We start from the raw sequence: 14,981 nt of genomic DNA, 5'->3' as shown, positions 1-14,981 counted from the left end.
GTTATACAATTTCATAAATCAGAAACTGATGACATAGTGCTGAATTATGATGTAGAGGATATTTGACCAGCTTTTTGGTAGTAAGTCCTTCAAAACAGCCAATTATTTTGAATAGTTAAGAGAGCTCAATTGCACTTTGGACATTTGGCCCCTAAAATAAGTTATTTTAAAAGCCATGCTGCATGTGTTTACTGTGTAAATGTTTCATTTGGTAAATTTTTTTATGCAAGCATGTTTCATCAAATATTAAACAATTACTGTACACCAAATGTGCATCCTTTGGCAGAGTCACGATGTGTTGTGCAAATTAGATGTACTGTATCCATCCATTTTCTACCACTTGTCCCTTTCGGGGTCCCGAGGGGTAGCGGGAGCCTATTACACCTGCATTCGGGCGGAAGGCGGGGTACACCCTTGACAAGTCGCCATCTCATCGCAGGGCCAACACAGATAGACAGACAACATTCACATTCACACACTTACACATCCTAATTGGAACTTCTTTTTTAAGTCAATTTTCTTTTATTGCTCCCCACCTCGTGCATTAAAGGTGCATTACTGTTCTTTTAATTACCCCAGCACTTAGTTAAATGTAGAGACATGATCAAGGTTTTGAAGCATCTTTGAGACCTGATGCATCTTGTTTGTGTGGTGAGTTAATGAATGCCATGATTAATATTGGTTGCAGAGCTGTTTCAATACACACATTATAATAGATTATTAGAACTCTATCTAATCGTGATCAGTGGTCCCCAACCTTTTGAGGCTACGGACCAGCCCGTGGACGGCTATTATATTAATCTAATGCTGTTTGTGTGTCATCTATTGTGTGTAAAACAAAGTCAAGCACAACATCAAATTAGAACACACTTGGTGAAAACAAACTCACCCCCGGTACAAGCCTGGAGTTTGTTTTTCCGGAGAGAAGAATACTATATAACATTGTTGTGTAGGTGACAGACAGGCAGTGTGTGTTTAGCGCCCATTGTTATTTCAGTCTTGGACAATTGTAGCAACAGCTTTTTCAATGTCATTTTGGAATGATCTGGATAATTCCTTAAAACTTTAATTCCAAATGAAAACTAACATGGAAATGACAAAACCACATTTTAAGAATCTCATATCAGCATTCTGTTTTTTTCTTGTCTCCCTGTTATCCTGAGTAGTAGTCTATCATGTTCTCTAGCATCCCCCTTGAGAAAGCCTGTTAACTTGGCTTCATTTTCGCAACTGCCGGTAGTGATCGCGAGAGAGTAAAAATAAATGTCTTCGTATAATATTTTTCCCAATAAAAGAATCACTTTCGTTTCCAAAATTGATATGCATTTGTAGGGCCCATGATTATTCCATGTTAACATAATCATGGATGAATGACTGAATCGGCCAATTAAAACCTCAAACACAAATGTATGAAACTAATCTCTTCAATATACAGAGCCAAACAGGTCCAAAATTACTTCTACTTATCAGGTGATTCACTTTTTTTTTTCTTTTTTTTCTTAACAAGATTGTCGTTTAAAAAGCATAGAAACACACTATGTTCTTGCTAGCCAGTTTGCTATTTTTGTGGATGCATTCACTGATGCCAGGGATTGTAGCATTTTAAACATCTTCATTAATGTAGGTCATTGACATGAAATATGATAGCTTTATGGATTCTAATACTATAGTTTGGTCATCAGTCTTTAATTAATAACTGATACATCTTTTACAAACTTGTATATGTGCTTGCTTTTACTTAAAATGTACAGTAATAAGCTGTAGCTTGAGACTTTTTTCCGACTTGTATTAACAGTTAGCACAGTGTGATGTACAAATATTGTAATTAATAGTCTTTGCTTTGCTGTCTGGTCTTTCGTCTGGTCGTTTGTCTCTCTCCTTCTTCTTCTGCCACGATTGCTCCTCCTTCTCCCCTTTTATACATCAGGAGGAGATGCACCGATTGAGAGCAGGTGTGTGTATTACGCACCTGGTTCCGATCGCTGCAGCGCCGCTTCAGGCGCGCCCCGCCTCTGCGTTCCGCTGCATACTCCTACTCCTGGCCGCCATCTTGAGTAGGACCACGGTTTGTCCTACCCCGCTGCCGGCCCGTCGGCTCAGCCTCTCCACAATGCGTATTTATTATAACACCTAAACTCAACTTTAAAGATAGTTCAAAAGAACAATGGATATAATTTAGTAACAATCAAGAAAAATAATAATAGTAACACTAATAAATTACAATAACAGGAATATAATAAAATAGTAAACTTCAGTTTTTCTGTTTAATTTTGTTTATTACCTTTTTTTACCTTTTACACTAATTTAACCACCATTGAGTGTATGCATGTTGTGCCATAAATACAATAATAAAATATAGTTTATTGGTGCAATTCATCAACAATTTTGATTAAAACTTTAAGTTAAAGCATAGTATTTTTTGTAAGTGCTCCAGCTACATTTTGCTTGTGTGAGATGCTTTTTTGAAACCTTTATGTTGTTAGTGCTCTCGGACCAGATATAGCGCACACCACTGTTATTGTAAGGGGGAGAAGTGTGCTGTTCTGTGCTTGATGTGTGGATATGCCTAGAAGCTGGTTTAAAAAAAAAGTGAGAGCGTAAGCCTCTCAAATTCCGACTGCTGTCCTGTTTGTGCATTGACTGTACACCGATGTCATAGTTTTTTTTTTAACAGTAGGGCTGCGAGTGCCCCATAGAGGGCCGCCAAAAATATCTGTTTCTCAGCCGTGGTCCGTATGGGCTGTAGCGGTACTCAGTTGTAGTACACTTTTCCACCACTAGTGGCATTGATGACAATACCAAACAAAAAGAAAAGGTCTGGAGATAAAGTCCTAGAGAAGTTTCTTAAGTGCAAAAATTATGACTAAAGTTATGAGGCTATAATTTTAGTTAATCTTTAAATGTATTAATTTATTCAAGAAACATATTTATTTTTATAATTAAATATTGATGTAATTATTATTTATTTATTTTAGCACTATATTGTACAAACCTCGTTTCCATAAGAGTTGGGCAATTGTATTAGATCTAAATATAAACGGAATACAATGATTTGCAAATCATTTTCAACCCATTTTCAGTTGAATATGCTACAAAGACAACATATTTGATGTTCAAACTGATAAACATTTCTTTTTTTGCAAATAATGATTAACTTTCAAATTTGATGCCAGCAACACGTGACAAAGAAGTTGGGAAAGGTGTCAATAAATACTGATAAAGTTGAGGAATGCTCATCAAACACTTATTTGGAACATCCCACAGGTCTGCAGGCTAATTGAGAACAGGTGGTTGCCATGATTGGGTATAAAAATGTGCACCTCTTTGTCCACAACTGCGTGAGTAAATAGTCAAACAGTTTAAGAACAACGTTGCTCGAAGTGCAATTGCAAGAAATTTAGGGATTTCAACATCTACGGTCCATATCATCAAAATATTCAGAGAATCTGGGGAAATCACTCCACGTAAGCGGCATGGCCGGAAACCAACATTGAATGACCGTGACCTTCGATCCCTCAGACGGCACTGTATCAAAAACCGAAATCAATCTCTAAAGGATATCACCACATAGACTCAGGAATACTTCAGAAAACCACTGTCGCTAAATAAAGTTTGTCGCTATATCTGCAAGTGCAAGTTAAAGCTCTACTATGCAAAGCAAAAGCCATTTATCAAAAACATCCAGAAACACCGCCGGCTTCTCTGGGCCCGAGATCATCTAAGATGGACTGATGCAAAGTGGAAAAGTGTTCTGTGGTCTGATGAGTCCACATTTCAAATTATTTTTGGAAACTATAGACATATGTGTCCTCAGGAACAAAAAGGAAAAGAACCATCCGGATTGTTATAGGCGCAAAGTTCAAAAGGCAGCATCTGTGATGGTAATGGGGGGAATTGATACCCAAGGCCTGGGTAACTTACACATCTGTGAAGCTACCATTAATGCTGAAAGGTACATAAAGGGTTTTGGAGCAACATATATTGCCATTCAAGCAATGTTATCATGGACGCCCCTGCTTATTTCAGCAAGACAATGCCACACCACGTGTAACAACAGCGTGGCTTCATAGTAAAAGAGTCCGGGTACTACACTGGCCTGCCTGTAGTCCAGACCTGTCTCCCACTGAAAATTTTGAAGCCTAAAATATGACAACAGAGACCCCGGACTGTTGAACAACTTAAGCTGTACATCAAGCAAGAATGGGAAAGAATTCCACCTGAAAAACTTAAAAAATGTGTCTCCTCAGTTCCCAAACGTTTATTTAGTGTTTTTAAAAGAAAAGGTGATGTAACACAGTGGTGAACATGCCCTTTCCCAACTACTTTGGCACGTGTTGTAGCCATGAAATTCTAAGATAATTATTATTTGCAACAACAACAAAAAAGTTTGAATTTGAACATCAAATATCTTGTCTTTGTAGTGCATTCAATAGAATATGGGTTGAAAAGGATTTGTAAATCATTGTATTCAGTTAATATTTACTTCTAACACAATTTCCCAACTCCTATGGAAACGGGGTTTGTAGTATATAAATCTTCCTTTTTTTGCGGTATATTGGATCAGGGGCGTCGCCAGACATATTTCACTGGGGCACGTGCCCCAGTGTTGATCTGCAGTGCCCCAGTACAAATTTCACCAATAAAAAAAGAACGCTTCAGAGTTTTAAGTCTACATAACATAGACAACAGCGCACATACTACTTAGTATGGTAATTGATTGCTACTGTATTCACTCCACTTAACAATGAGCACATGGCTAATTAATATTGTAATTTATTCACGTGTGGCTCAAGCCTTCAGTTGAGAGAGAGAGAGCGAGAGAGAGAGAGAGAGAGAGAGAATGTGAATCACTGCGTGAGGTAGGTATACGTTAGCCAACAACAATTTGTTAATTATTTTATTTTGATTTTGATTTGACTCAAACTGTAACTCGTAGATGGATATCAGAAAGTTATTCGCCCGCAGCAGGAGAGATGCAATTTGAAATGAGAGATGTAAGTGAAGTCCTAGCTAGCTAGGCAACATCATTGTCTTAAGTTGATGCTAAGTTAGCTAACATTATTCCTTGTATCAAGACAAACATATTCATTTGCTGTACGAGCTGTCGGGGGAATTTCTAATGAACATGAAACATAATGTTGGTTATTGTTTATTGTTTATTGAATGGATCCCCCATTAGCTGACGCCAAGGCAACTGCTAGTCTTCCTGGGGTCCATATAGGAGCATACAAAATCAAAATACAAAGAATACATGCATTACCCAACATACAATGGAAAAATACAACATAGAATAACATAGCTAGTTAAAACCAGTATTAAAAATTCACATTATGTGGGTAGCTGCAATAGGTGTATCTTCAAAGCTGTCTTGAATGACAATTTACTTTGTGAGAGATTAATGTGTGATGGCGATATATTCCAGAATGAAATACATATATACGTGACTGTATGTTTGAGGAGATTGGTCCTGGGAGCAGGAAGTGCCAAACAGCCATTGCTGGCATTTGTAGTGTCATGAATGTGTGTCTTAGTTGATTTTAAAAATTGTTTGTAAAAGTAATCTGGTGATTGATCTAACATGATAGTTCTAAAGAACATAAGGAGACTACACTGCATCTTTTGTTCAACAGACGACCAGGACAGACGTGAATGCATAAATTAAATATTAGTGCGCAATGAACATTTAAGTACAGTCTCGCCGCTCTGTTTTGAACAAGATGAAGTTTGTTCAGGTCAGACTTAGTTGTAGCAAACCATATTATAGGACAGTAATGAAGATGACAGAAAACCAAGGACTGTACAACTTGACCCATTGTTGAGGATGTCAAGAAGGTGGAGCACTTTCTGACCATGGCTAAACCTCTTCCCATTTTCATTAAAATACTAACGATATGATCGGACCATGACAGTTGACTGTCTAATAGCACACCAAGCAGTTTTGCTTTTTTGACCTGCACATGGTGTATCTGAAATAGGATGGGATGGAAATTAAATAATATAAAAGAACACAGATGTAGGGGTGCTTCTTTTTTTTTTTTTACCTTTGTAGATGTTACATTTGTAGATGATTACTGCAATAAATATTTCAAAAAGATTAATTGCTCTTCCTTTTTGCTTCTACCAGTATCTGTTTAGAAGTCTGCAGTAAAAAAGTGCACAAGTAGGCCAAATGCATTAGTTAATTTCAGGTGGTTAATCAAAGATCCATACAACATAATCTGATGTGATTTCATAGTTTAAAGCACTATTTATGTATTTTTTATGATAAATAAGTGCTAAAAATGTTTTTGCTTGCGCGCTTTGCACGCTTACATGAATTATTTGTGCCCCAGGTGTGCCCCAGTACAGTATTACGTCTAGTGACGCCCCTGTATTGGATAAGTATTTATTTTTGTAATCAGCTTGATCTAATCTTTGAGTATAATCTTTGTGATTTACAAGTCGTTTCAGATCATTTAATAAGGTTTAGCCTCTTAAACTGTAAGCAGGTTAGCTGTAATTAGCTGTGATTTGCTAGTTTTAGCTACGTGTTTCGAATATGGCCGTCTCAACATTGGTTTAGTTTATGACGTGTTTCGGGGATAAATGAGCGGTACCAGACACATTATTTTCCCCAAAAAATTGTCCTTTTCCTCACAATGACAGCATTTCACTCACATGTATGTACATTTCCTTGATAATCTGTTTAGAACAGCGGATTCTGTTTTATTTGCCAATTCTATGACTGTCAACACGGAAATTCGTGACTTTTTTTTGTTGCGTTAATCAGAAACAGAATCAGCTTTATTGTCATTACGCAGGGTAACGATATTGAGGCCATTCCATACAGTGCGATGTGTGCATGCAAGAAAACAATGTGTAAATAAATAAAAATATAAAATATATAGAAGTGCAAAGAAAGGTGTGGAAGAGAACAGTGTATCAATCAATCAATCAATGTTTACTTATATAGCCCTAAATCACTAATGTCTCAAAGGGCTGCACAAACCACCACGACATCCTCGGTAGGCCCACATAAGGGCAAGGAAAACTCACACCCAGTGGGACATCGGTGACAATAATGACCCAGTGGGACGTCGGTGACAATGATGACTATGAGAACCTTAGAGAGGAGGAAAGCAATGGATGTCGAGCGGGTCCAACACGACACTGTGAAAGCTCAATCCACAATGGATCCAACACAGTTGCGAGAGTCCAGTCCAAAGCGGATCCAACACAGCAGCGAGAGTCCCGTTCACAGCGGAGCCAGCAGGAAACCCTCCCAAGCGGAGGCGGATCAGCAGCGCAGAGATGTCCCCAGCCGATACACAGGCAAGCAGTACATGGCCACCGGATCGGACCGGACCCCCTCCACAAGGGAGAGTGGGACATAGAAGAAAAAGAAAAGTGTGGTGGGACATAGAAGAAAAAGAAAAGTGTACACTCTATACTCTCTGTACAATGTACACTCTGTGCAAATGTACACCCTATCCACTCTGTACAAATGTGACTCTATACAGTGGGTGAAATGAATATATAAATAAATATCTACATGAAAAAAACAGGGTGGTTGGTGTAATGGGTTATTGCACCGAAGAGAAGGCAGTTATGAGGGTCAATGGGGCGGTCCGTTCAGGGTGATTATGGCCCTTGGGAAGAAGCTGTTCTTTAGCCTGTTTGTCTTGGTTTTAATGCACCTGTAGCGCTTCCCAGATGGTAGCAGGTGGAACAGGTCAGAGCCAGGGTGGGTGCTGTCTTTGATGATGGCACTAGCTTTGTTGAAGCAGCAGGAGGTGTAGATGTCCATCACAGAGGGGAGAGGGCGGCCGATGATCTTCTGAGCCGTCTTGACCACTTTTTGCAGCCTCTCCCTGTCTGCTGCAGTGCAGTTGCCATACCATACTGTAATACAGTAGGACAGCAGGCTCTCGATGGACGAGTGGTAGAAGTTGAGCAGCAGATCAGGCTTCAGGTTGTACTTCCCGTGGACTCTCAGGAAGTGTAGCCGCTGCTGAGCCTTCTTGATGATCGATGTGGTGTTGACTGTCCAGGAAAAGTCATTAAGAGATGTGGACTCCAAGGTACCTGAAGGAGTGGACCCTTTCCAAACGCTCGCCGTTGATGTAGAGGGGGGCAGGGTTGGTGCTGGTCCCCCTGAAGTCGACGATGATCTCTCTGGTCTTGCTGGTGTTGAGAGCGAGGTTGTTCTCCGAAGACCAGGCCGTCAGCTTCAGGACCTCCTCCCTGTAGGCAGCCTCGTCACCCCTGGAGATGAGCCCGACCACTGTGGTATCGTCAGCAAACTTGACGATAAGATTGTCACTGTGGGCTGGACTGCAGTCATGGGTGTAGAGGCAGTAGGGAGGGGGCTCAGCACACAGCCCTGTGGGGAGCCGATGCTCAGAGTGCGGGTGGATGAGAGGTGGGGGCCAAGTCTCACATTCTGGGGTTGGTCCATTAGGAAGTCCCTTATCCAGGCGCTTGTGAGAGGGGGGATGCCAAGAGTGTCCAGTTTATTGCAGAGTCCATCCGGGATTATTGTATTGAAGGCAGAACTATAATCCACAGAGAGCATCCGGACGTAGCTCTGCTGCTGCTCTAGGTGGTTCAGAGCAGAGTGGAGAGCAACAGCGATGGCGTTCTCTGTGGATCTGTTCGCCCGGTCTGCCAACTGGTGGGGGTCGAAGTCTGGAGGGATGTGGTCTTTGATGTGCTGGACAACCAGTTTCTCGAAGCATTTCATGATTACCGGATTACCGGAGTGAGGGCCCCTGGTCGGTAATCATTCAGGCTGGTGATGGGAGACTTCTTCGGCACCGGGATTATTGTAGATGACTTCAGGCAGGATGGGATGACTGCCTGAGCCAGGGAGAGGTTGAAGATCCTGGTGAGGGGGGGAGCAAGTTGGTGGGCGCACGCCCTGAGCACCTTTCCAGGTACTCCGTCTGGTCCGGCAGCCTTCCTGGAGTTCACAGCCAGGAGCACTCGTCTGACACTGTGCTCCTGTACAGTGAGTGGAGTGGTGCCGGAGCCCGATGGGGGTGGGGGCAGGGCTGGAGCAGATGAGTGTCGCTGGAGGGTTTCGAAACGGGCAAAGAAACATTTAAGCTCCTCTGCCAGTGTCGCACTCTGACCCGCAGTTGTCACATCGTGAGTTATTGCTGAACAGATGGGACTCTATGCACCTCCTGTGGTCCGCCTTTGCTTTTTTAATCCATCTCTTCAGGTCAACTCTAGCAGCACTGTACAGTGTCCTGTCCATTCTCCTGAAGGCTGCGTTGCGGGCCCTGAGGAGTGTGCAGACCTGGCTGGTCATCCAGAGTTTCTTGTTGGGGTAAACCCGGATGTTTTTTTCCATAGTCACATTCCATAGGCAGAACTGTATGTAGTCCAGCACCGTTCCTGTGGCTGTCTCCAGCTCCTGTTGTTGGAAGAGGTCCCAGTCTGTGTGTTGGAAGCAGTCCTGAAGATTGGGGAGTGCATCGTCAGGCTAGGTCATAACAGTCTTTGTGACGGGCCTGGCCTGGCATCTGATGGGGGTGTGGGTAGGAGAGAGCAGGAGGGAAAGATGGTCTGACTGTCCAAGATGGGGGAGGGGTGTAGCTCTGTACGCATGCTTCATGTTGGTGTACATGTGGTCCAGGGTGTTCTTGCCCCTTGTAGAACACTTCACGTGCTGGTAGAACTTAGGGAGTACAGTCTTCAGATTGGCCTTATTAAAATCCCCTGCTATGATATGAACACCGTCGGGGTGGGCCCGCTGCTGTTCGTTGCCGGTGTTCAGCTGAAGAGAGAGCGCTGTGTTTACCTTGCCATCCGGTGGTATATACACAGCCATGATGATAACAACAGGCAGCTCTCTTGGGAGAAAAAAACTAACAGACATGTACTCCACGTCCGGGCAACAGTGCTGTTCAATAATTGTCCCGTTGTTGCACCAGTTCTCATGCACGTAAATACAGAGCCCCCCTCCTCTGCTTTTACCAGAGTCCTTAGTTCTGTCCCAGCGGAGCAGAGTGCGGCCGGCTAGCTGCATGCTAGGATCGGGTATATCCAGGTGAAGCGAGGTTTTGGTGATAATCATAGCACAACGGTCCCGAACATAGCGGTTTCCAGCGAGTTGTAACTCCAGGTCGTCCATCTTCTGTACGAGGGATCTGGCATTGGAGATGAACAGGCTCTGTAGAGGTGGCTTGTGGGGTTGTTTCCTAAGCCTGAGCAAGACGCCGGACCTGCGGCCATGCTTCTGCTTCCTCTCCCTCCTCCGTCTGCGCCGTCTCCCAGACCCGACAACAAACCACGGAGAGCCCGGTTCTCTCGCTATGTCGTCTGGGATATTGTGGTCCTGGTGAAAGTCGCTCGAAACAGATATCTGGTGCGAGTTCCCGATATCCAAGAGTGACTGGAGGGTGTACCGGGTGTTTGCAGTACAGGTGGTGCACAAATGGAAAAAAAAACAAGAAGAAAAGGAGGAAAGAGCACTGAAATGTAGAGCAGTAAGCCCCTGCGTCCGTGCGCGCCGCCATCTTGGAAAAAAAAAAAAGTGAATATTGATTTGGTATAACACTGCTGGGTCAAAAAATAAAAATAAAAAGTAGGAACAATGGTAAGAACTTCTAGTCAACATGGTCTTCCACTCAAACGCTCACTCCTCCCTTTCACCGTTACAAGCTCAGGAATTTTTTTCATGCATGTTACACGGCCCATTAACCGTTTATTTTCTTTTTCTTTCCAGATTATAATATTTTCATGATCATGAGAAGTCAAAATAGAAATTCGATTAAATGCCTAGCCCTACGCTGAATGGGAAAAACTTGACAAATGTGGCAAATTACCATGGGCTCCACCATGCCTCCAAGGTTAGATTTTAACATTTTTGGGACTTTGCAGATCCCAAATGCACAAAAACAGATGCCAATTGGTAAGAAACGTTGGTTGACGTGAAATAATACTCGCCTTCAAAACTCGTCCGGAATACTGGAGCTCACAAAAACGTGCTCATAAAGCTGAAATATGCCAGCTACTGTGCTCCACGGCTCCCCCAAGAGTTGTGGAGTGTAAATTACAAGGAGCAGGGCCCATTGCTCTTTCACTAATATTACAGACTGAAGAAGGAATGTGTGGTCGCTATGGCAACAGCAGACATTTCCTGCCAGTGGATCTCGTAATTAAATGGTGAGGCCATAAATATTGCTACCTTTCTACCTACATTTTAGACCAAGTAATTCATTACTTTTCTCCTCTTTGCTTCTCATTTTCTTTGTCTCTTCATACCTTTTCTCCCCCTGGGAAAAGAAATACACGGGGAAACCAGCTTGAGACGTTTTGTCTCCGCACCAAACAACAGATGCAATTAGTGATCAAGAGGATGAAATTATGAAAAATGTTAGTTGTGTATTGAACAAGAGGCAGTGAAGTTAGTTATGTTCAGATTGAGCGCTTAGTCCGGTTCATAACAAGCCCCCCAGTGTCAGGACAGCGTCTGTTATCTCCCACTGTGTGAGCCCATTAGCAGCCAAGCCTCAGGATGAAGGCCACAGGCTATTTGCAGGAAAGAGAAAATTGGTGTTTAGTGAGTTATAACACAAAAGCTCCTATTCTTGTTAATAAATGGGAAATGAGCTGCTTTTATACAGCAACAGTTATGTTATGCCTCCTCCAAGGTACTGTAATCACTAACCTCATTTACCGATTCACACAATCATGATTATGTATGAAAATAGTTATATCATTCGCACGGTGATGATGCATCGATTTGTCTATGTACCGGTCTATAGTCCAACTATCTGACTTGAAAACCAAGTTTTTTGAAAAGGTTAAAAGGTGGTTAAAATGTGACCTTTAAATAAACTAAACAATTATCGGAGGGAACAATTCAACACATTTCCAATGACAAAAATATGCTCTTATATTATAACGTGTAATATTTAATGCTTCTCAAAAAAAAAAACGTATTTTAACTAAAAATCCCTGTTCAGCAAGTTTAATTCAAAACAAATACCTTGTTCTGCTTAATAACAAATAATCAACACGGACTAACCAAACCAAATACAAACAACTTATTTGACCTAAAATCATCAGCTTTTTGCACTACGTAGGTTCAATACTGCAGCAATCTGGCATTTAAGTGTAGTGGTAAGTGTTTGATTGTTTTCTGTGGCCCAGAATGCCTCACTGGCTCAGCCACCACAGTGCATGTGTGGAAAAAATGTTTTTATTTTTGTTGCTGTTGTTGGTTTGGTAGGGCTCTGGCCAAAAGTAGCCAGTTTTGCAATGAAACAAATGTTGATCAACCATCGCCTTCTCGCCATTAACATCATGGTAAACGCTCCAATACATTCAGTCTTATAAAGGGGCCACAATATGATTTTTTTTCTACATTTAAAACACTTCCTTGTGGTGTACATAACATGTAATGGTGTTTTTTTGGTCCACATTTTGCATAGATTACATTTTACAAACCACTTTCTGACCATCTCTTCAGAATGCTGTGTTTTGTGGGCAGTGTTATTTGCGTGCCTCCACTTTGACTGCGTCTATGCTACTTTATATTACGATACGCTTTATTCCACTTTATATTACGCTACGCCGTTGGATGCATGTACATATACGAGCCAGTCTGCCCCATAACAAAAAGATAGAGAAGAAGAAAGAACTTGACTACAACAGCAGGCTCACACAAAGCTCTTTAGGTAAACGTCTACCATACAGGGAGACATCAGCTGAAATCACATGATATAAAAACGTCACAAGTTGTGCAAATTCTAACCGGCTTGTTTGGAGGAAGTATGAAGAAAGGCAAGATAGTTTTATAAATACAGTGTATCTCCGCAATGCCTCCATGGTTTGATGATGAATTTTCGGACTTATGCAGATCCCAAATACGAAAAAACAGGTACCAATAGGTAAGTGCAGTTGGTTTTACATAGTAAGTGTTATGATCCGCTGCCCGGATCATATGTTTTTTTGATTTTAGAGTTTGTTAGTGCACTTCCTTGTTTGTTTGGTCACCATGGTTGCTTATTAATTTCACCTGCCCCTTGCTTTTGACACGCACTTGCCTTGTGATTACGTCCTTATTCAAGCCTGCCTTTTCTGTTCATTCATTCTCGCTTCCTAGCTTTTGTTGCACGCAACAAGTGACGATGCTGCTTCCGTCTTCTGGTAAAACCTGCTTTGTTCTTGCTAGCTTCCACGCTATGCTTTTGTGTTTTTCTAGCTCCCATGCTAACTCTTTGTTTTTGCCTTTTAGTGCCTAGTGCAAGTTTTCTGTTCTTAGTCTGTTTTTAGTTGTATTAAATCAGTATTTCTTACCTTACGCTGTGTCCGAGCCCGATCTGCATCAAGAAGGAAAGCACCCCCATCACCATGCCAGCCAAACGTCACATTAGGAAGTGAGCAGAAAAGATTTATTTCTCTGCGAGCTTAATGGAGGTCGACGACGATGGTACGTGGGCAGTGCTCCGAGCCATGGAGGAATATACGCTCCGATGTTCGCCGGACGAAGAGATGATATGGGGACCTGGTGGGTTTCTGGTCCCGCTCAACTCCGTCTGGCCCGGTGGTACTCCCTCTCAGCAAGCTCGCTCGCGTCTGCGAAGGCGGAAGTCGCACAAAAGGACTTCGCCCCGCGACAGAGACGTTCCTACATCTTGACTTCTCCCTCCGCAACACAGTCAGCTACAACCCTTCCAATATTCCCCTCAGTTGTCAGGTAATTCCTTTGTTTATCCTGATAAAGACTCCCCCGGCTGGCCTGTCATTCACACCGTCAGCAGCGGTGACGTCACTCCGTTAACGCCCCCCGATGACGTCACCGACGAAGAATTTTTTTTTTTTAATTCTGTCTCCCAGACATTTTAAAATGACTTTTACTTCAATGATAGGATTAAACTATATAAGGACATTTTAATTAAGTGTAAGTTTAGTCAATCACAGTCACCTTTTCCTCTCTTCTGAGAGGAATTTTTGGACAATCGTCTGGGATCCGCTTCTTAAGGGAGGGGCTAGTACTGGGAACTCTGCTACGGAGGTAGCACAGGTGTGCCCAGTCAAGCCACAACCTCCGGCGAGGCCACCACCACCGTTTTTTTGACCCACCAAGCCGCAACCTCCGGCGCGGTCTCCTCCACTGGTTTTCCGGCCTGCCAAACCGCAACCCCCAGCTATGCCGCCTCCACCTACACCACGGCTAGCTGCACCACGGGTTGCACCTTTCGGTCATAACCCAAGCCACAACCCCCCAGCTAGACCTCCACCACCGGTCTTTCGGCCCACCAAACCGCAACCTCCGGCGCGGTCTCCTCCACTGGTTTTCCGGCCTGCCAAACCGCAACCCCCAGCTATGCTGCCTCCACCTACACCACGGCTAGCTGCACCACGGGTTGCACCTGTAGCTAGTTCAAGTCCTAGCCCTAGTACTAGTCCTAGCCCGACTCCTGGTCCGACTCCTGGTATGAGTCCTGGTCCGAGTACTAGCCCTTGTCCTAGTCCTAGCCCTCGCCATAGTCTTAGCCTTCGTAATAGTGTTAGTCATAATCCGAGTCATAATCCGTCATAGTCCTAGTTCAGATCTGGATCCCACTCCAGCACCTGACCCTTGGCTGGATCCCACTCCAGCACCTGACCCTTGGCTGGATCCAACTCCAGCACCTGATTCTAGGCCGGATTCCACTCCAGCACATGACCCTATGCTGGATCACACTCCGTCTGTTTCCACGACGACGAAAACTCCGCCTGTTCCCACGCCGACGACAACTCCGCCTGTCTCCACGACGACGACGCCACCTGCTTTGTCTGCTGCATCCGCACCGGCTTCGTCTGCTTCACCAGCCCCGGTTTCGTCTGCTGCACCCGAGCCTGCTTCACCTGCAGCACCTGCGCCTGACTCGTCCGCCGCTTCCAAGCCCGGCACGACGACGGCGCCGACGCGCCTGTCTCCACGTCAGCCACGAATGTGGCCGTGCCCTGGTCATCCTCCTCGCCAAATGCATCCCCCGCCC

At 43.4% G+C, this 14,981-nt stretch overlaps 1 protein-coding gene across 1 annotated transcript in view; it reads left to right on the top strand.

Annotated features, from left to right (window-relative positions):
• The window catches only part of LOC133557921 (ras-related protein Rab-26), a 130,024-nt gene that overhangs the window by 72,743 nt on the left and 42,300 nt on the right, over positions 1 to 14,981 (top strand). The gene's annotated exons all lie outside the window — the stretch shown is intronic.

This window comes from Nerophis ophidion, linkage group LG08 (assembly GCF_033978795.1).
Source record: "Nerophis ophidion isolate RoL-2023_Sa linkage group LG08, RoL_Noph_v1.0, whole genome shotgun sequence".
NCBI lineage: Eukaryota > Metazoa > Chordata > Actinopteri > Syngnathiformes > Syngnathidae > Nerophis > Nerophis ophidion.
Note: the sequence above shows the minus strand (reverse complement) of the source record. Positions and strands in the feature narration are given on the sequence as shown.